This window comes from Corvus hawaiiensis, chromosome 6 (assembly GCF_020740725.1).
Source record: "Corvus hawaiiensis isolate bCorHaw1 chromosome 6, bCorHaw1.pri.cur, whole genome shotgun sequence".
Classification (NCBI taxonomy): domain Eukaryota; kingdom Metazoa; phylum Chordata; class Aves; order Passeriformes; family Corvidae; genus Corvus; species Corvus hawaiiensis.
This window is the reverse complement of record NC_063218.1, coordinates 42,236,687-42,258,165: the sequence shown is the minus strand read 5'-3', so window position 1 is coordinate 42,258,165 and position 21,479 is coordinate 42,236,687. Positions and strand designations below refer to the sequence as shown.

General features: G+C 38.7%; 1 protein-coding gene across 3 annotated transcripts in view; it reads left to right on the top strand.

The window, feature by feature from the left end:
* LOC125326937 (translation initiation factor IF-2-like) overlaps positions 1–21,479 on the top strand; it is a 44,994-nt gene that overhangs the window by 2,700 nt on the left and 20,815 nt on the right. The gene's annotated exons all lie outside the window — the stretch shown is intronic.

Here is a 21,479-nt window from a genome sequence, read left to right as displayed (position 1 = left end):
GCATGTTAATTTATGTCTGTTACTGCACTTAATACAATTATACAAAGGCTAAGGGCCTATGAATAGAATTGCTGCTTAAGGCCTCAGCCTCCTGTATTCCTGTCAGTTAAGGGCTGAGAAATACCTCCAACCATCTGTAAAAAATTGCTTTGTGAATACAGGCCTCATGAAAAAATGATTTAACACTCTTACCCTACCCTCCTTCTACCCTCCTTCTCCCCCCAGTTTTTATTAGTATTTGAATCTTTTACAGATCATCTGCACATCAGTTCTCATTCTTTCTCTTTTAGATGTGTTACCACAAATATATTTGGCTATAATATTTGCATTAGCTGTAGTATGCTGCCATCTCATTTCTGGATGTAGAGATTGCTCTTATAAAGGACTCATGTAAATTACCTTTTATTTGTATTATTATATTTTCAGGCAAGTTGTGTAGTGGTTGTTTTTCATGTAACTTTCAGTAACTATCAAGCCTTGTTGAAACACTAGATGTTTTTAAATATATGTCTAAAGGGGCTTTTCCTATAAATTAAAATAAGTATCTTTCAGCTTTTCTGCTACAGGGCAGGTTAATTCAGTTGATGTTATGTTGTTGCCCCTCTCCCCCCCCCACCCAAAAAAAAAAAAGGACAAAAAGTTATTATTTCTCTTTCTTTTTCTGAAATATTTTATGGGAACTACTTATGGACTACTAAATAGGGTTTTTTGACTCACTGGCAGTGTCTACAGAAGTGTGTTTTGTCAAAATGTTCCCAGTGTTATCATCACTGGTTTAGCATGACAAGTGGAAGTGTCCTGATAACCAGTTATGCAGTTAGTAGTGCTTGCAGCGTGCTTAGCTGACACTGCGTTTATCTAACGTAGGGAGTGGGAGAGTGATACCCCAATGAAGCCTAATTAGCAGTAGAAATGGTAGGAAAGGTTGGCAGATTTATGGTACTGCAGACATGATATGGAGTCTGGGGGAAAATACAGGATGTAGACTTCCCAAAGTTCAGAGAGGAGCACTGCAGCAGCCAAACTTAGTCTGAAATGACACGATGCTATTTCTGTTTGTAAATATAATCCATTTCCATTTGTAAATATAAACAGCAAAGAGCAGCATTGTCCATGGACTTTGTTTGGAGTAGGGAGAAGCTGCACCTAATTTAAATACATTCAATTTTCTGTGTAAGTGACCAAGTAATGTTCAGAGCAGTACACAGAGGCACAGGGTTGGCTGCATACATGCACAAAAAGTACATATGCATGTGAATATAAAATGGAATTATTTTCTAGCACTTTGTTTTAATTCTGGATAGTCAAGCTTATTCATTTGTAGAAGAGAGTTACAAAACTAGTCCCTGTGAAACTCAAGGTTTCCACTTAAATTAAGAAGTGACACCTGTGTTTCATAGCATATTTGATGCTGTTGTTCAGGAGGGTTTGGAAGGATGATAGAAGATGCTTTATTAATTTTTCTACATGCACATGGAGAAATGCATGACGGTAGCAGCATGACATGAGTCTCATTTGTAATACAGCTTTAGTCTCTGTAGAACCTCTCTGGGGTTAGTAGACACCATCTACTCCACGTGGCCACAGTCCAAATTCCAGCACAGCTCAAGTGCTTCCCGTGACCCATGTTCCTGTCTGTGTGCAGGTAGTCACAGGCTGACCTGTAAGTGTGGTGACAAGGACGCATTCAGGCACTGGTGGTACCTGTGCTGGTCACCAGGATGCAGCATCAACTTCTGCAGGAGAAAAGAGATGATTCCCTCGACTCGAGTGGGAGGAGAAATGTGCCCCCTGTGTTTGTCAATGAGTTGTAGTGTCTTTAGTGCTAATGTCTAGGCACCACGTAGTTCTCTTCCAGCCAGGCATAGATGGGAGAGGAAAAGGGAGGTGAATTTAATTTTCTCTTTATTTTATTAGAGGATTCCCTCATCCCCAAAGCTCGTTCTCTGAATTTGACAAATCCATGCTCTCCCATTGCAGCAGCTCTGTCTCCTGGGAGGTGGCCAGGCTGTCTTCTGAAGTCACCCACTTTGTTCACCAGTGGAGGTACTGAAGAGGTTATTGTCACCTTCTCCCCCCAGCTGAAAGTGGGCAAGTAGTTTTTAAAAAGGGCTCAGAGAATTGTGAGTTTCTAGGCCAAGAAGATAGTAAACAATTTACTAAGAATAAATTCAGGGTGTGCCCTGGAAAAGGTGTTCCATCATCCCTTATTTTCAGCAAGCTATAAGTAAACAGCATGGGATAATGCCAAGCTAAATAACATAAGCTATCATGGGTTTCTGCCCAAGTGGACAAGGTTCATTTGCCTGGGAAATCTGAAAATTTTCAATTTGTGTGCAAACCTCTCTGAAAAGGCGAGTTGCAAAAAAAAATTCTTCTGAGAATTTGATTGTTTTAAATGATGCCTTTTCAAAATGACTGCAAGGTTGAAGGAAAAAAATGGAAAGCAGTGGGACACTGCCATGGAGAAATTACATCCTTTTTAAAGGATGTGATTCTTCCATTTTTGTTCTCTTTGTATTATCTGCCCTCATGTGAATGTTTTTACCGGAGAGGTGTGGGAGGCAGAAAGCACTGCCAAATCAAGGCCCACCACACCCTTGAGTTTTTAGCTTTACTGAAGAAAATAAGGTTATTTTCCAACAGAGGAACTGGGACAAGCACTGGGAAAACATGTGCTGTTGTTCAACTCATCACAGCACAGTCCCAGCTGTATAGATGTAAGTCAGCCTGTGCTAGTGTCCACCCTCACTGCAAGCAGGAGGGAAAGGAGGAAGTGGCCTAGAAGAGAGGGCATTTGATCTTGCACTGAGTGGATGGCACACAGTGTCCACTCCGGAAAAAACATCAGCATTTCCTGGGAGAGGAGTAAAGACAAAAAAGGCCAGTTAATTAGGAGAAGGGCTGGGGAGACGTGTCCAGCAGCCATGACACTATCAATTATTTAACTTCAATATATAGCAATATATAGAATACATAGTCAGCGGTGTTAATTTAACAGAAGTACCCTGAGCTGCAAACACCCAAAGAAAGACACAAAAGCCAACACAGAAACATCTCAATGCCTTTGTCTTTCTCTTCTGGTAGGTCTGGCTGGGTGACTCAATAAAATTCTGCATGTCTGGCGTAGCTGCCCTTGTCCTTAGCGGCGAGCTGATGCCAGGTCTCTATCACTTTCTGGTTTCTTTTCTAAATACCTTTAATTATATTGTTTTAGTTATTTTTTCAGCATGTGTTCACATCCTCTGTTTTGTCACAATAAAAATGGCCAGTGATTTAAGAGAAGACCTATTTGTCTGTTAAGAAAATGTGAAAAATCCTGACATACCTGTTAGAAGTTCCTGGCTGTGCCAATACTTTTGCCAGTTTTGATGTGAACATATACTCATTGCTAATTTGCTGTTTGTTGGTCCATCTCCAGTGCAAGGATGGTGCAGTGAGGGCTTCCCTGCCTGGGCACAGTTCTTAGCCTTTGTCATAGACCTGCTCCTGTGGCCTCTTGCTCCTCAGAGAGTCTCCAGCCCATGTGTCCCAAGCATAAGGCTAGGCGTAATTCGTGGTTGGAAAAGAAATTGGATTTCTTCTCGACGTAGAAAGAGAGGGACAGACGACATGACTTCGGGGGGGTGTTGTTTTCTGACAATATATTTGATAACTCTCTTTTCCTTCCAAATCAGGATTTATGAAGCCAAAAAAAGAAACAAATTAGCAGAGTGACAGGTAGGCTTTTTAAAAAGATCTGTCCACTGTTGGTTCCAGACTCACCCTCATCAAAGCAACACTTCTCAGCCACTCTCCTTACCCTCACAGGAACATGTGCTGGGGAGGCATGGTATGGCACAGGTAGAGAAATGACTAAACGCAGCTCATGGTGGGAATGTGGCAAGACAGTTCTCATTTTTCCTCTTTCAATCCTCCCTCCTTTAAAAAAAAAAATAAATTCCTAGTCTTCCCTTATTTTTATTTTATTGTTCCTTCTTCTTCTTTGTCTTGACTCAGGCACATGCACACTGTCTCTCTATTTTCCTTCCATTGTGTCTCCCAGATTCACCCACCTCCACGGACACCTGTTCCTGGAAAGGGCCCTCAGCTGATTCCCCTGCTACACTGCTCCTCCCACCTTGTTTCCCACAATGCACACAAGATGAGTGCTCCTGGTGAACACAGGAGGTGAAAATTGCGAGTCAGGCCAGAAGGCAGAGGAGTGAGCCTGAGCAGCCAGTTCAGCAGATGTGATCAGTAGCTGGCTTGGCCACTGTTTTTGGGCACTTGGCGTTTACAATGTTCATCATGGATGCAGAGTGCACAGGCATCAGGGCCTGTCAATGTAAGTGTGAGAAACCTTCCCCTCACCTGCTGAGTTTGGTGTTAGGGTTCCTCACCTTAATTGCTTTGTAGGTAAATTAGAGTGGTGTGTGCTCCACAGAGTTGATGTGGACTTTACAGGCAGTTTAGAAAGGAATTACCTATCTGCAGTATGTTGCAGATGATGATGGAAGTTACAAGGCATAGAGGGGAGCACATGCTCCCTGCTTTATGACAAGTTGAGGCAAGAAAGGATGGGAAGGAAGAATCCATTACACAAAAATAGGATTTATTGACATGTATTACACATTTTTATGTGGAGTTTCGTAGTTAACTCTGTGTGTATGTTCACGTGCATATGTTTTTTTCACGCAGTTGTACCAAAAGGCCAACCTAACTGAACCAAACTAAGAAAAACAGGAGGAAGAGGAAAACCCCCAACTTTACACTACTGATTTCTACACTGAACTGTTTGAGTCCATATACTGGCATGCCTCCCACACCTTCATCTCTGGGCTTTATTAAGAGGTTGAAGGACTTGTGTAAAGCGTGACTTAAAAAGCCAGAGTGCCGAGTCACGCAGCTGAAACATTTGGGAGCTCTGCTCATCAGGCTTGCAGTATAAGGAACATTATGTTGAAAAGTGACCCTCGAAGTAGTCTTGAAGGCCCTATGACAATGAATTTTTAAAGTCACATGTTTTTCTTTAAAAAAAAATTGAGAAGTACATTTGTGAAAAGGAAAAAAAAAAAAACCTCAACCATCTTTTGGGTTTAAATTAAATTTAAAAACTTTATAGTTAACATTAAAAACCAAAAGCAACTGCTTTTTGTTAGTACATGAAAGCAAGGAGGCAATATGGCTAGAACAGGAAGATAAACAATTGATCTTCAAGGTTGTTGGGTTACTTTTTACTGGCCAAACTGAATGAAATGCAAGAATAAAGAGCCTATAAAATGGGAAATCAGGATTTCCCCTTGTTTATTTGTTTTTTTTTTTTAGTTTCTCCAAGTGCTTTCTGCTTTTGCTTTTAAAAAAAAAGAATATCAGGAACCATGACATTTTTACATAATAATTTTAAATTTACGTAATAATTTTAACTTATTATAACAATTATACAAGGTACATTTTTTACCTCTTCTTTAGTTTTTCTTACCCAGTACTTGTGAATATATAAATCTTTGTATGTGCATGGACAGATGTGTATGTGCACACGTGGACATATCTTCAAATACAGGTACATGCAAGTCCATAGTAGAAGTAATAAAGGCAAAATGTGATCCCTTCTTGCTAGGTATAAGTTTTGCAAAAAATTGAAGATGGTTTACTGATCCAGAGGCTTTAATGTACACTGAGAAAATTATAGTTCATTTCATAAATATTTACTAACTTTTTAAAGGCCTATTCAGTATTAATTATGCTGAAGTACAGGGCAGATTATTTTATTATATCACAGTTCATGGAGTCGAGGACATTTTAAAAAATAATGTTTATTGACCAGTGACTGCCTGCATTTCTGCAATTTCCACTCAGGTGTTTTTTTTAACACCAATTTTAACTATTTAGTCAAGAAAATATTTTCTGGCTGTTTGCATTCACCAGCAGTCTGTTGCAATTCAAAGCTTGGTACGTAGGTTGCAAACCCAGCAGCTGTTTCTTGAGAAAAGTAACTACATCCTGATCCAGCAAGGGCTTTCCTCTTCCAAGCAGACTTCTAACAGGACTTAGCCTGACCACAACAGGGCTTCTCACAGCAGTAAATGCTGCAAAGAGACACAGATGCTTGCAGGGAAAGGCCTTTTGTTTTGCACTACTGCATCTGAGGTTTTTTTTCTCTTCCTTTTCACAATGGGTAAAAATATCTTGCTTGTGTTGAAAATCAAGCTCTTGCTGAATTTTGCTTTACTTTTAATTGTCCAGTTACAGAAGTGGGATAAAGACCTTACAGCCTCCCTGAAGGATCCTGGTCTCTGAATATCTATTTTTTTGTCAGTTTGAACAGTTTCCATAGGATGTAGTTTTGGCATTGTGTTACTGGCTATCTGTTCCCATGCTTGGTAAACCTATTAGCAATAGATATTCTGGCTTTTTTAATTCACTGCCCCATGCTACATCTACTCCAGGGCAGAGGGACTATTCAAAGCCCGAGAGGAATATTTTGGTTTCTAGGTCCTTTCTGATTAGGTTGTCAAAATAAAAGAGTAGGGGTATTTTCTTTTATTCTTTATTTTTAATTTTTTAATTTAAATTTTTTTTTATAACACTAACAATTATTGCCTGGCAACTGAACAGAGACTTTCCAAACTTATATCACACAAACCATTTCTACCTTGCTTGTTTCCTTCTCTGATTATTCACAGTCATACTAAGCCTTTCTCAAGGTAATGGGCTTAAAAAATATATGTATAATGCAGCTCCTAATTTGAGAATGGAGATCCTGCAGTATAGCACTCAGTAAACAAAATGTTACCAAGTACTGTCATGCCAATAGGTTTACAGATTCCCAAATGAACATGACTGCAGAAACTCTTGTAACCTGCTATACTATATCTTTTTGCATAACACCTTCATTTACTTTCCCATATGGTTTGTGAGATTATGGAGTCAGTTCTGCTCCTACAGTGAGGCCATTAGTAAAACTCCTTTAGACTCGTATACAAAAAGTCCTTGTTCAAGAGTGATAATTTCTTATTCTGAAGTTATTTGACCTCTTCTTTTGAGGCATATTCATCCCTTTTGTTTATTTTTTTCAGTTTATATATATTTATGTACAGTGGAATGTCATGGTTTGGGTATTTTAATTGCTGCGCAAATTTAAAAAGCAGATATTACATGCAAGAAAAACAATCTTAGAAAAACAATCAGAAAAATCTGATGACGTTGAAATGGAAGAAAACATTGTGCATAAAGTAACATTGCATTTAATCTTTGTCTTTTCAGATTAATTTGGGTGTTCTGATGTATAAAAGTCCACAGTCTGTCCACTCCCAGCCCCCACATTGTCTAACACCCATGTAACCCACTGGTACCACATATGCATGTCCCCCTGTACTCCCCATATGCTGTAGATGAAATTTTAGCTAACATTGTCTCAATTAAATAATGGTCATTGCTTTTCACTCTTATTAACTAAATAAGTCTTTTGGCTCATTCCTTTTAGAGGAATTTCTTGTATAGACTTGAACTGGTAGAATAGAACTCTGTATGTGGAGGACTAGGTATATGGGCATGTATGTAGGCATAAGTGCATTAAAAATACAGGAAAAATATAGCAACTTAAAATAACAAATAGAATCAAATTAATCTGTCCCTAGGTCATTTGTTTTTAAGGCATTTGGTTAGAATAATAGAATTTTAATTTGTTCATGAAACTGCAGTATAGTTCTCCCATACAGTGAAACAGCTATGTTGGAGAGGGATTTCACAAAGAGTTGCTTTGAAAATATGTTTGAACATACCCGTCTATAAAGTGCATACCTAGTCCTTACCAAGTTTAACCAAATCTGATCCAAATCCCACTGAAATTAAGGGCTTTTTTTTAACTGAATAGGAATTGTATCAGTCCCTTCAGTAGCCTTGTTTATTTGAGGGTAACAGCTGTCAGGATTTCTCTGTGTGTGTGTGTGCATGTGTAGCTATGTAAATTTTATTCATGTATCATCATATAGAAAAACCCCATATGTTTTGTGTAGTTTTACTGTGGCTTTGTGCATGTGTTAGGTAGGCACATGTCCATGAAGTAGTACATGGGAAGAGTTGTGTTGCAGTGGTCTCCTCTTTATGCTCAAGTATTTATTTTTTTTATATCTGGGAGACAGCCATCATCTAACCTTCAATGGGGAAAATGGCAGATGAATTTTTGCTGTTTTTTTCCATTTTAATTTGTCCTTGAAGGTCAAAATTATTTTGGTGATCACTTCATGTCACGATTTTTATTTGGAAACAGACTGTAATGTCTCTGGCACAAGGACTGAGAAGTTAAGAACACATATCTGAAGTGTCTAACACATCAGAAGAGATTTTTTTTTCCCCACTCCATAGTGGTAAAGCAAATATGGGCCAATACCTGCTAATTTCATTATCCAAATTTTCCTAACCAAGTCCACTTGCTTAATTATGGAGCTAAAAATAGTGTTTTCTTTCATAGGTGGCTGTAGTATCTGTATGTAACATAGGCATTACATTAAATAATTGTTCTTTGATTTACAATGCTTTTTTGTATCGGCTTGCCTTTCCTGCTGCCTAGTTTAGGAGCCTAACCTCAGACAAGCAAGTTTGAAATTTCAGGCCATTGTTTTCTAACATTATAGATGGTCCCCAAACTATACAGCACTTATTTCTTTATCAGTTTTAAGAATAAATGAGGTACTGCTTTCTGGTATCCAAAAGGTAACCACAGTTAGGTCTAACGGAGTTTTGGGAAAAGGTGTCAAGAAGGAAACAAGTCAGCTTGCTTTCTGTTATTTCTAGCAGCCCTGAACAGTATGTAATTTGAGTAATAGAAATTCAGTGGAGGGAATAGAAGATTTTGGATCTAAGGGCATTCTGAACAATGCAAATTGTGCTAATAGAGCACGATGAAATGTGAGCATTTGGCATTTCAAGTGAGAATTTCCCCTCTGTAACTTTACCTTCATTACCCAAAACACTAAATACTCTAAACTGAAGTTGTCTTATTTTGAGCAGTCAGTATTCGGGTTAGTCTTTCTTGCAAGCTTGGGGGTTCGGGTCTGAGGCTATAAGCATCAGCCTAGGGTGAAACCCATGTGTGCAGCCAGTCCTCCACTCTCTTAGTCCAGCAGACATGTGAGGCTGTGGCAGTGTGTCAGACTGGGTGAGTGGGCAGGAGAGGGGACATGCACCATCCTGCTGGGGCCACCTGCAGCTCTGGCACCAGAGAGTGCTCTGCTGGTCTACCCACCGCCCTGCCACAGCAGCAGCTCAGCCTGTTAGAAAATCTGGGTCAAAAGAAAAATGGAATATATGTGGGTCTGATCTTTTGTCCCAGACAGTTTTTAACTTTAGAGGGTTTTAGTCTTGTAAACAGGCACGTGTGTAACATGTGTGAAGTCCCTTGGAGCTGTGGTGGCCAATACTGGTCAGCTGAGCCAGCAGCCGGCCTCAGTGCCTGCTGTGTCTAGGGCTGAGCTAATTTGGCGAGCGAGGACGAGCAAAAATGAAGAAAAGTGTATGCTAAAAAGAAAAGTTAAAGATCAAAAAGATATCAAAAGTACTAGGGGGCTCTTTTTGAAATTAGGAGTTCTGGCTGCATGATGAATGCAGGCTTGACCTCTTACTTGAAGGAATATTTTAACAGCTTTTTTTTTATTTATTCTAAAGTTAGGCAGTTTTGTAATGGAGACCTTGAAGATGTTTTTAAGTAGTTGCTTTAGAAGCACATTTGCCTAGTATGAGTAAGCTGTAATGAAAGTTTTACTTTGTATTTGCTTATTCAAGGGTCCAACATGGAAGCACGAGAATGCTTTGTAGGGGGGTGAAAGATAAGTATGTCTGTTAGGCATGATACAGTTTCCAAGCCCATGTGTGTTAAGGCCTAATGTAACTCACTTTTTGTACATTTACCACAGTCTTGTTTCCAGTAAATGAAAGGATTTATCTGAGTGGCCAGAGCAGAAACTTGCATTAAAAATTAGCCAGAGTATTATTCCTTTGCATTCTTTGGGAAAAAAAAAAAATTCAAATTTACAATGAAGCTGAGAATAAACAAAAAAAAAATTAAACCTCTACTCTGTTGTTCTTGCTGCAGCTAATCAGGGGGCTATTGATATATAAAGTGCATAATGACTGCTACAGCTAATAAAACAAAAACTAATTGTGTGTTTAGGTAACAGTCAAATCTATATTGCCCCATCCCATGAATCTGCTGCTGTGACATGTAAGCAGGACCTAGCCCATTGGCTTCATACAGTCAATTCAGATACAGAAAGGAAGCAGGTTTTGGCTCAGTCATGTGCAAACAAAAGTTCTTCTGCACATTCACAACTAAAAAAGCAGGTTTAGGATGATTTTTTTTATATGAATGTAACCCCGAATAGGAAGGAAAATAATTCCATTGTGGTAGTAGTGGAAACTAAATGTTAAACAAGCTTGCGTCAGAAAAAAAAAAACCAACTGTCAGAGCAGCATACTGCCATTTTACCAGTCTCATCTGTTAATATATATGTTATTAAGTAAATATGAATATTAAAAATAAATGTTAATCCTCTTTTGGTATTTACTCCACGGTAACAGTCATATTTTTCTCTTTAATTTTGAAGTTAAAAATATAAAAACATTTTGCTGTTGAGAACAAAGGCTGGATTTTTATTTTCCCCTCCATTTAAACTACTGATTAACAATTTATTTACTTGTCACTTATTGTTGACCATCCCAATTATTGCTTTTTATTTGATATTTTACTTGCTGTTTTTTCTGGACAGTATATGAAATAGGTTTTCATTTCTGTAGGATTCTAATCCTCTATTTCTACATACATTACTAATATTTTCCTGAGAAATATCTTGCCTTTCAAGTGAGAATTTCCCCTCTGTAACTTTACCTTCATTACCCAAAACACTAAATACTCTATACTAAAGTTGTCTTGTTTTGAGCAGTCAGTATTTGGGTTAGTCTTTCTTGCAGGCTTGGGGGTTCAGGTCTGAGGCTATAAACACTTCTGTACGTATGAGTAAGTCTAATTTTGTTAGTAGTCTAATCCAGCAGGGCTCCTCAAACAAGTATGTGTTTGCAGGCTTGGGACCTGCAGATATTTGGATGGAGGAGATGATAGGGAAGGGCTACAGATACCAAGTTTTATTTTTAATTACACATGCCTGCCAGGATCATCAAGAAATATGACAGTATATTTAATGAAACGGACTCTTTGGGACACATGACACAAATGAAGCTGTTTGCCTGACTTGATAACCTAAAATAAAATTAACCTAAATACCTGATATCTTAATCAAATCTAATCATTGTGATTGTTGAAACTTTTGGTCCTGATTTAGTTAAATTTTAGGTACCATTCAAACATCTAAAAATCTTCCCATCTGATGATACCTGGTTGAAAAATTTGCAAAAGCAGGAATCATTTTCTAAAATTTGTCGGGGCTTTTAGAAGATTCTATAAGATCAACAGCCTTTTGGGTTTTATATAAAAGTTGTTAACGACTGCTGTGTTTTTTCACTAAGAAATTTGTTTTGGTTAGTTAGGCCTTTTTTTCCCCTTCACCACACCCCTTCCAAACTGCAGCCACAAATTAAAAACCATCTAAGAAAAAGCTACTTGCCTGGTTCTTGATACTGCTCTTACTTAATTTAATGGGATCAGTATCAGTTTTAGAGGTGAGGGGTATGGTGTAAAAGCAGAAGGAGAGAGATACATAAAAAGAGTATTTCACAACTTGGAGAATATTTATAATGTAGTCAGAAGCCTGTGCAATGAGAGAAAAGGGATCTGTGGATATAGTCAATGGTAAATAAGGAAACACGACAAATCAATGTTTTAGAAGCCATGCCTACAAATATGACAAATATATCTACCTAGGAAATGGCAATTAAGTTTTTTAAAAATACTGGTTTTGCAGTAGTGAAATTAAGAAAAACCTCTGAGAGTCAAATTCTGCGCTCAGACATATATTGCCTGATGGCATCAAGAGGGAAGATTTTAACATCTCACATCTGACTTGGAACCAAACCAAAAAGACTATTTTCAGATGACTCTGGAGTGACTTCCAGATCAGAGGATCCCAAATTGATCTGCCAATGTATAGAGAGATGATTTCATCAGGCATAGAGAGCAATCTCTTTGGAGTTAAACACGATAGCTATTGAACTGTACATAGCAATGACAAATGGCAATTTTGGCTTTTACAGGGAAGAGGGAATTTACTCATATGCAGAACTTCATACTACAGAAGACTGTCTGCTAAAATGAGTGACAGAAATACTGGCTATCATGCCCTCTTCAAACTGCTGTGTAATGGCTTTGCTCCTCTGTCCTGTAAATATGACTAGCCCAAATGCATTGCTAGGTTCTGTGATTCAAACAGAGCATTAGTAAGCAGGACTTCCAGATCCTCCTCCAGGGTCCCCCAGCTTTCCAGTATAAACCTGGACAGACATCTCTTTTTCAAATGGTATGTAGTATCTACATTAAACATATTTAAGCAAAATGGAGGCTTCAACAAGCAGGCACAGTTTTGGGTAGACTGATCCTAGGCAGCTAGTTATCAGTTTGGGGAGATTGGCATACACACATTTATTTATTCTCTTTCACTTCTTTTATGAGTGTAGCTTGGTGATACCATCTGAATATCCTGGTTTCTGATCGTTTCTGAAGGGTCCTGTCTGGAATAGTGATTTGGTCTCTCTCCATTTTTAAAAATTCTTGAGCAGAAGAAAGAAGGCAGCCTGTTGTGTCAGAAAGCTGTGTACAAGGATAAGTGGAAAGGCTCTGGTGGGTCTTCCGGAACCACACTGACCAGAAATTAACTGTCATTTATCTGGCAGACACTTAACAATATCAACAAGTCAACACTTGTTTTTTTCTCAGATGTCTTTAGAGGACCCAGCTAAGCTGCCTATGATGTTTCTTAGCCCTTTGTTTCAGAAGACAATCATCAAATCTTTGATTCTTACTTGTCCTGCAAGACATTTCATTTATGAGGCTATTGACATTCACAGTCTAAAAAAATTCCAAATTGAAAGTTGTTGTCTCCCTGTTGTTAATCAGGATCAGATTCCTGAAGACCAGCAATGGGGATGTCCCTGTTACCTTTCACCAGGAAAAATAGGAAAAGAAATGTTGCCTGAGTGTCTTATGTACAGTAGCACCAGAGTTGACAAAGCTGGTTTCCTGGCATTGTTTCATGCCTTGCTGTAAATTCTGATGGATGCTTTTCCTGCAGTTGGGCCATTCATAGCTGCCCTCTCCTGTGTGGATTCTCTGGTGCCTAATAAGGCACGCTGTCACAGTGCAGCCTTTTCATCCAACCTGGGACGTTTACATGTCTCTGTAAGTCTTGCTGGCCACTTGTTTCCACAAAACTTGTGCAAACTCAGTTACCATTGAGACCTGTATTTAAGTACCAGGACTGAGTACAGACTACCAGCGCATTCAGCAGTTATTGACCACCCTTATGGTCACTTTCTGTGTGTCTTGTCCATGCACATGTACACACACATGCACACACACAGCATGATCACAAGGCTTGTTGCTATAGGAAACCAAGCTAAAAACAAGCAAGGTCAGAAGGCATGAGCTCATTGTTTTCCTTTTCCTGTTCTTTCTTAAAAACTCCTAACACAGGCTTTTGTTATTCATTAGATTAAACACAGGTTTGGATGCTAGGTGATGGAAATCATACTTGCTGCCTGCTAGTTTTATACTGCATGACATGGTGGTGTCCATCATGGAGTTTGTCTGGTTGCCATCTTTGTCAGGCCTTACCTCACTCCCTAGTCAGTCTCTACTAGATTTAGTAGTCATACTTGCTGCTTGAGCTTGCAGTTTCCTTCCTGGTCCCCTGCTTGTTGTTGAGAACGTCTCCCATAATCACTTTGATCTCACTGCAGAGTTTTGCCCACCTTGAAAAAAGTAGCAGCATCACAGGAACAAAAGGTATTCCAAAAACCCAAGCAGGGTCATCAGTGGTTAAATATTACAGAAATCGCTAGTCTGGTTACAACTGACTCAACTGGCATCTTTGCTTTAGAATAAATATTTATAGTGTATTATGACTAAACCTTTATGATACAGAGGTACTTCCCTGGGCAGGAGATCTGAGGTATACCGTAACTCTCCATAAGAGAGACACTTCAGACCTGGCACCATGTATCTTGAAGGCTCACATCACTGGCTGTGTCCATGCTAGTGAATTACATGCATCCTGCATTTGGTAACTGTTCATGGGTAACACTTCTTTCTTTGTCCCCCCTAACAGAGCAGCAAAGTGTCACTTTTTTGACCGACATGGTTACTTGCAGAGACTTATTTGTCTTTTCAACATGAATTGTTGCCTTCTCTTCCATCTTCTTCTATCAAATACACTTGCAAAGTACAAGCCGTAAGGAACATCTGGATATATATGTGTAAAACAGCTTAGTTAGTAATATAAGTGTAGTATGTATTTCTTTATCTCATGTAAACATTCAAATAAGGTGCCTACAAATGGGCACAGTTATTTGTACATGTTTTATCATGAATGAATCAAAATAAGTCAAACTTCGTATTTTCCATATACTGTTTTAGAAATTCAGAAATTGGACACTTAACTTGGTTATGGTGGCCTGTCCCCATGGCAAGGGAAGGCTTGTGCCTTGCTTCTGATTTTCTCTGCTTTCACATGTACTTGCTCTTACAGTACTTGTACTTTTACCTGTTCTTGGGTAAAATCAGAGAAATGTCAGCCTTGAAAAATACTTCCTCTTGTCCTGTCTGCATACTTTTTTGCTCCAGTGGATGGAAATTATGTCTTAAATGTCTATATTGTTTATTAATGATTCCTTTGCAGGGACGATTAGGAAATCCCAGTGGTACATAGCTCACCCCAATCCTATATGCATTTCTACATCTTCTTTTCCCTGGCTTTGTCAGTGCTGCAGAAACAGAGTACCCAAAGTCACTCAGCAATGGCCTCCAGCCATCTCAGTTTTGTTAGGCCTTCTAGGGACAAAAGCTCTTCTCAGCATCAAGGGTTTATTGAGGAGGGGGAAGAAGCCTGCTAGAGTAATGGTGGGAAACTGTAAAACTTGGAGGCCACCAACAAGGGCACGGAAAACGCATTTTCTGAAACTCTCTTTCACCACCCATCCCCAGCTTCCCTAGAACTGTATCACTGTCTTTACTAGTTGTATACACAGGGTTTGGGCTGCTCGTGGTGCCAAACCATGAAACATTTGCAGTCTGGGAGCTGTGCTGATGTTATCAGATCGGCAGAGAAAGGAACTATGAAAATACAGTTATTTTCAAAAGCCATCTAGGAGATTAAAGTTGCCACAGAGTGTGCACCTATCTCCCTGCATTCTTTCAAACCCTAGGGATATAGCTTTAAAATCCTTAAAGAAAAGGAAACTGGCAGCTCACTGAGAGACACTTCAGACCTGGCACCATGTATCTTGAAGGCTCACATCACTGACTGTGTCCATGCTAGTGAATTATATGCATCCTGGACCATTCTCTGGCACTGAGGTCAACTGGCACAATACATCCAGTGTCCATACTACTAAGCTGTCTTGATCTCCCAAGACAGGACAGCCATATGCAAAATGTCTCTTGAGAACAGTCCCTGGCTCATGGTAGCTTTCAGCCCTCACTCAGAAGCTGTTTGAGAGAGTGCTGGTTGGTCCTGGCCTCAGCCATGCCAGGGATCTTCGAGAAACTGGAGAAGAGATGCCAACAGTAGTGTCCCTGGCACCATTTAATGTTTCAGAGAAGGTGTAGCCAGCAGTCTTGCAGGTGAATTGTGGGTGCCTTTGCCACAGTAAGAAGATGGAAGGGTTGATCCTTTTTACAAGGGCTGTAGTTCCTTCTCTTTGTCAATCCCTTTGTCTTCTCACTTAAACATGAGATTTTATTCTGATGAATGCTGGAATGGCTTACTATTTTCATCTGTTTAATAGTTTGCTGTTGTGATTGTATTTGATTGTGTTTGAACTTGTATTTCCCCAAGGATAGGGAAAGGGATTCTATAAATATTATTTAATTAATAAATGTCAGCTTCTTTTGTAATGTAGTCGGGCAGCAAGGATGTGCACTGGGAGAGTGACCAGTACGGCCAGAAAGGCATTGCTGTTTTTATTCCTGTGCCACATTCGCCATAGTCCCTGTGCCACTGTTGCCAGAAACTCTAATGCCACCACAAAGGACATTATCTATTATAAAACCCTTGCTAAAGCCCCAAGGTATTGAAGGCAGATAATAATACCTTCTCAGGTATTTTTTTATAACTCGTAGTTTGCTGCCACGATCCACAGAAAACCTGTAATGGAGGTCCTACTGAAAGGATGCACTTGGTCAAAAGTTCTTGATTTGAGCATTCAGATTGCTTTGATCCCTTGTAGGCTCTTCAGAAGATCACCAGAATTATTTTGTTCCAGTATAATCTTTCAAGGTACATCTTCATTCTGAAACATCCTGTGGAGCCTGATGGAAGCTCTGGTTGAATTTGGCCAGGCATGTTAACTGGGCTTCTGCTCACTGACTCATTTGTCAGCCGTGGTCTAGGAGGCACAGTGTTAGCCAAGGGGAAGAGGTTTCCTTCTGGTGATTATTTTGTTAACTGAGAAGACTTAAATTTCTTGTTAATAATATTTTACAAATCTACAGGTCAAAATCTGAAATAAAAGACAATATTTTAATTAAATGCTGGTATGTCCTGGGCAAATCAGTGATGATACAGGACCATGGAGATTCATTGTAGTCTGTTAAGGTTGTGTCTACATTCTCAAATGAGTGTATCTATTCCTAGAGCTATCTTGGATACGTAAACAAAATATCTTAGGTATTTTTGCTATTCTGAGGCTTTCTGTTAGACTGATAGTTGAGTGAAATATTCTGTGGGACAAATGCTGTTTGCTTAACTCATGGGAGCTAGTCTGCTTATTTCAATGAGTTAGCAAAGTGAACTGGATTTTGTTGTTTGGGGACTATTCAGAAAGCTGTGCTATATTTTTATGGAGGATCCTCCAGCAGTGTGGACGTCACTATATGATTAAATCAATGGGAAACCTGTGGGAAAGTTAGAAGGTATGGCATTGAGTTCACAACGTATTGAGATTAACAAACACATTCTTGAAGGGGGGCATGCACAAGGCAGATGGAACCAAATTCTGATACATTTCAAATGGTATTAAGTAGTAGTCATTGTTATTTCTTATGCTGTATGTATAGGGCTTCTGTGGATAGAAGGACTACTGCATATACAGCACTGGGATTATTATGTTCTAAACTAAGAATTTTAGAGTAGTTTTAACAAATGGTCTATTCATTTGTAAAATCTGGAAATGTATTCTGTCCATGGAGGTTAGTACATAAAGACTGATGACTGTTGGAAAAAAAATGTGAACTTTTGTTTGAATATAACTATTTGTTTTGATGGTAATTGAGGCAATTCCTTCACTTTCCACAAACATTCATTAGATGATATTCTGTGGAAAAACTGTCACATGCAATGATGCATTTCTGTATCCATATGAATGCCTGAACTGGAAGTCTGTGTGCAGTTCTTAGGGAAGCCTTTGATGGGTTGTAAGTTTACCAGCCAAGGGTAAAAAACAGATGTCAGGTGATTTGGGTGACCAACAACCCCCTATAAATACTAATCTATGAGTGGTGAATTCCTAAAATACCTAAAACAGTCATTTTGGTGAGTAGCTTGTGAGCAATCTCATGGGCAGAAGTATGTTGGCAATTACTCCTTCAGTAATTTGTGAAAAATATATCTGCTCATTGACATTTTGGAAAAAAAGAAGACAAATCACTTAAATGCATTGTGGGAAATATCTTGCCAGCTCACAACCCAAAACACATGACTCTACTTACAAATATTTAGACGCCTTCTGATATTTCTGAACTTCTGGTATTTCTTATTGGAAGAAGTCTGTCTAGATGTGCAGACCCCCCAGTTCCCCAAACAGCAGAAATGTAACCCCAGAGTTGTGACACAATTTCAATAAAACCCCAAATCTGTATGAGTGGCTTGGTCCCAATCTGAAATTTGCAGCTAGATGGCTTTTTTTAAACAAAATTTCAAATTTTTATGCTTGGATATGTTAAAAAAGATGGATTGCAATTTGAACTTTGAACCAAAATTCACTTCTGAAGGCTGTTACGCATTAGCATCAGGGATCCTAGTACATATTTGAAAATGCGGTTATTGGCAGGCATTAGTTTAAACTCCTCTGCAGACCACAGGTAGATCCAGAACAGTTCATAGCTCGTGATTTATGATCTGCTGCAGTTACAAGATTTACGAGGGCCCATTCCGGCAACATTCCCTTCTCATTGGCCCTGAGAATCAGTTCTGCCATGCTGCTCATCTGTGACATGCTTTAGAGGTTCAAAGGAGGTTTGTTTCCTGTGTCGTCTTCTTCCTTTTATGTCTTTGCTGAAATTCCCAACAAGAAAGGTCATTTATAGGGGTATGTGTTTGTGATGTAGACATGGGACATGAATTGAGACTGACAGATTCATTTCATGCAGGATACATGAATAGTGCTTGCAACTTGTGGTCCATATGCGCATGGACTGATTTCAGATTGGTAGCTTAGCTGGCATAGCTACTTCAAATGTGTTCCTTACAAGGTTATTTGTGCAATTTCAGCCTCATTTCAGTAGTGACTGGAAAACAGATCCCATCATGTATAGACATGGAGCTCTTCATGTGTTCCTTTTCTGGGTTGGGGGGGTAATATAATTTCCTGACACAGCTGTTTATTTTTCTACAATTGCCTAATTAAGACTGAGTTTCTAAAGCACTATATTACTAAAATAGTTTCATATTTCACTAAAATTTCTTCTGGTTCTCAAGTATACAATGACTGCCTTTGCATAGTCAAAACAGTATCCCTCCATTATAATTTGATGGTACAACAGCATTAAAATTACTTTATGTTGTCTACTCATCTATCACAGTATTCCAAAAGCAATTTGTAATACGACAGATTTTGGTTTTATATTTTGTACAGTTAAAAAGTACAAAGAATTTTGAAACCCTTCACATTCAAGACCAGTGAAATGGAAATACGGCAAAACCACATTCTGCAATAGGTACCTCACAAATAATTTCTCAGTTGCATCTGTCTGGCTATAGAAATAATAGTTAAAAGGGCAAATTAATTGTTTCTAGCTTAAGATTTTCTTTAGAAATGAACCAACTGAAGTAGAGATATTTCATTGAACTTCTTCCTGAAATATACGTTTTTGTTTATATTTTTGGATTTCAGCTTTCCTCTGAATGATTTGCTATCCAAAACAAAATCAGAGCTTTTCTAGTACACAGTAATTAAAAAAATGAAAACTAACAAGTAATAGAAAATGAGTTTCGTTTGTTGTAGATTGGTGACCTGTACTGCAATGCAGAAGGCAGATGATGACCTGAAAGTCAGAGAGACTGAAAAGAGGGACAAAACTTATTACACAATGATTACTGAAATTGGTAAGAAATTTGTGCTTGGAGGCAGTCATGTGTCTTTAAGCCTGTCACGACTCAATTCAGCTTCTTCTTTTTTAAAGTGTTCAGTGATGAGACTGAATAAAGCATTCCCAGCAACTCTGGTAACGTCAGTGCTGCTGGCCTGAAATGTTCCACATTTTGTCGTAGCCCTTCTCCCCACATGGGATGTGTTAGTACACCTTGTCCTGTTATCAAGTGCCCCCCTTCTTCTGCCCCCATTCTTCTTTCAGGCACTGGGATTTAGAGTATAGGTTTTTGTGAGAACAGGGGCTGGTCCCCTTTCTCAGGATTTCTTTCCTCAACAAACAATGACTTTGCACAGTGTCTGATTGGTTTGGGGGAGTTGTTTATGGTAACTACTTGAGTTCAATGGAGTTTTTGTGTTTTCTTTTATTGTTGCTAATTTGAATTTATTTTTAAAAGGGGAATTAAATTACCGAGACAGGAAGATATTGATGCAAATTTCCTTACTGCTAAGTTAGTAGGATTGAAATTAGGAGCATGTACATATCTTCAAGAAGCATCAAAAATATATAACTACAATTTAGGGACCTTAGAAAGATTTCAGTTTTAACAGAAATGTAATTCCTTGACTTGCTTAGCTCATCTGTTTTTTAAATGCAATGACCAAGAATGAAAAACTCTTTGCATCTTCAGTGATTCCCTAGGATTGTGCTGAACCCTTCCTGAGAACATCCTACGCAGATGTCTCCCTGTTTTCTCCAGGGTATTTCAAAGACTCCCCAAACCAAGCAGTGTGAGAATTATGCTTTACAGTCTGTTCCACCATATATCTTCTTTATAATTTTACCTAGAAATTTTGTGAGGGAGTTCCAACAGCAAAACTTACACTGTGGAAGTGTTGTAACATGTACTACCACACATACATACATGGAATTATTTCACAGCTCAAGAAGACTAAATTCTCTGAGATTAGCCCTTTTTAGCCAATCAAATGCTACAGAAATAAAACACTTCTATTATTTGTATCTCCTTTTGTGTACAGCTATCAGTGTACATTCAACCCAGAGGATCTTGTGGTGCTTTGCAAATGACGTATGTACAGGAATTCCTTCTCCTCTGAAATGCCCAGGCTTAGAGGGTGGGCTGCAGCCAAGAAAATAATCAGCTTACAGCACACTGCATAATGTGTGTGAACTGCACAATGTGTGTAAGGATAATTCTGGCCAAGGGCGTATCAGACAGTACATCTCACAAGTGCATCCTGCTGGAAAAGGCTAATATTTAAAAGCTCTATTAAAATTTTAAAAGCTATCAACAACCTTCTTCGTTGACAGTCAGTATGATCCACTAAGTTTTTCTTTTTATTTACACATGTATATCTATTTTTAATATCCATACATACAATTAAAATGTTGATTTATCATTGAAATCCCTAAAACTTGTCTGCTTTCACAAGTAATTTCCTTTAAGCACCAGGTTTTAATAACCAGTGATAAAGGGAGTTAGAAGAAACTTGACTTATACATCTGAGAGGACAATATACATCTATATTGACTAATATAGGACAGTATATATCTATATTGACTAATGATACTAACTGACAGCTCTGAGTACCAGCCCAGACCAGTACACAGACTTACTAGTATAAACTGTGAGCTAGACAGTGAAATGTGTGTGGGCATTTGTCTTTTTAAATACTATAGCTCCTGCTGACTGTTTCTTGTTACTTATGTAGTGCTGCTAGCTTGGAGATCCCCAAACATTTTACCAAGGTTAATTGAGGAATAATCCCATTTAAATGGGGAAGAAAAAAAAAAGTAAGAAAAAGGCTCCAACAAAAACCTAAAACTTTTTTCCCTGTTTAATAAATGAGAAACCTTCAAAGAGTTCTATGATGTGGCTTTGTCAATAACACGTGGTGAGCCCTGAGTTCATACCTATTGTCAAAACTGAGTGCCATTACTACACCTGTCAAGCTCTTTCTCTGTCTGGGCTTATCCTTCAGTTTACCTTTGGAGCAGAAGCAGCCAG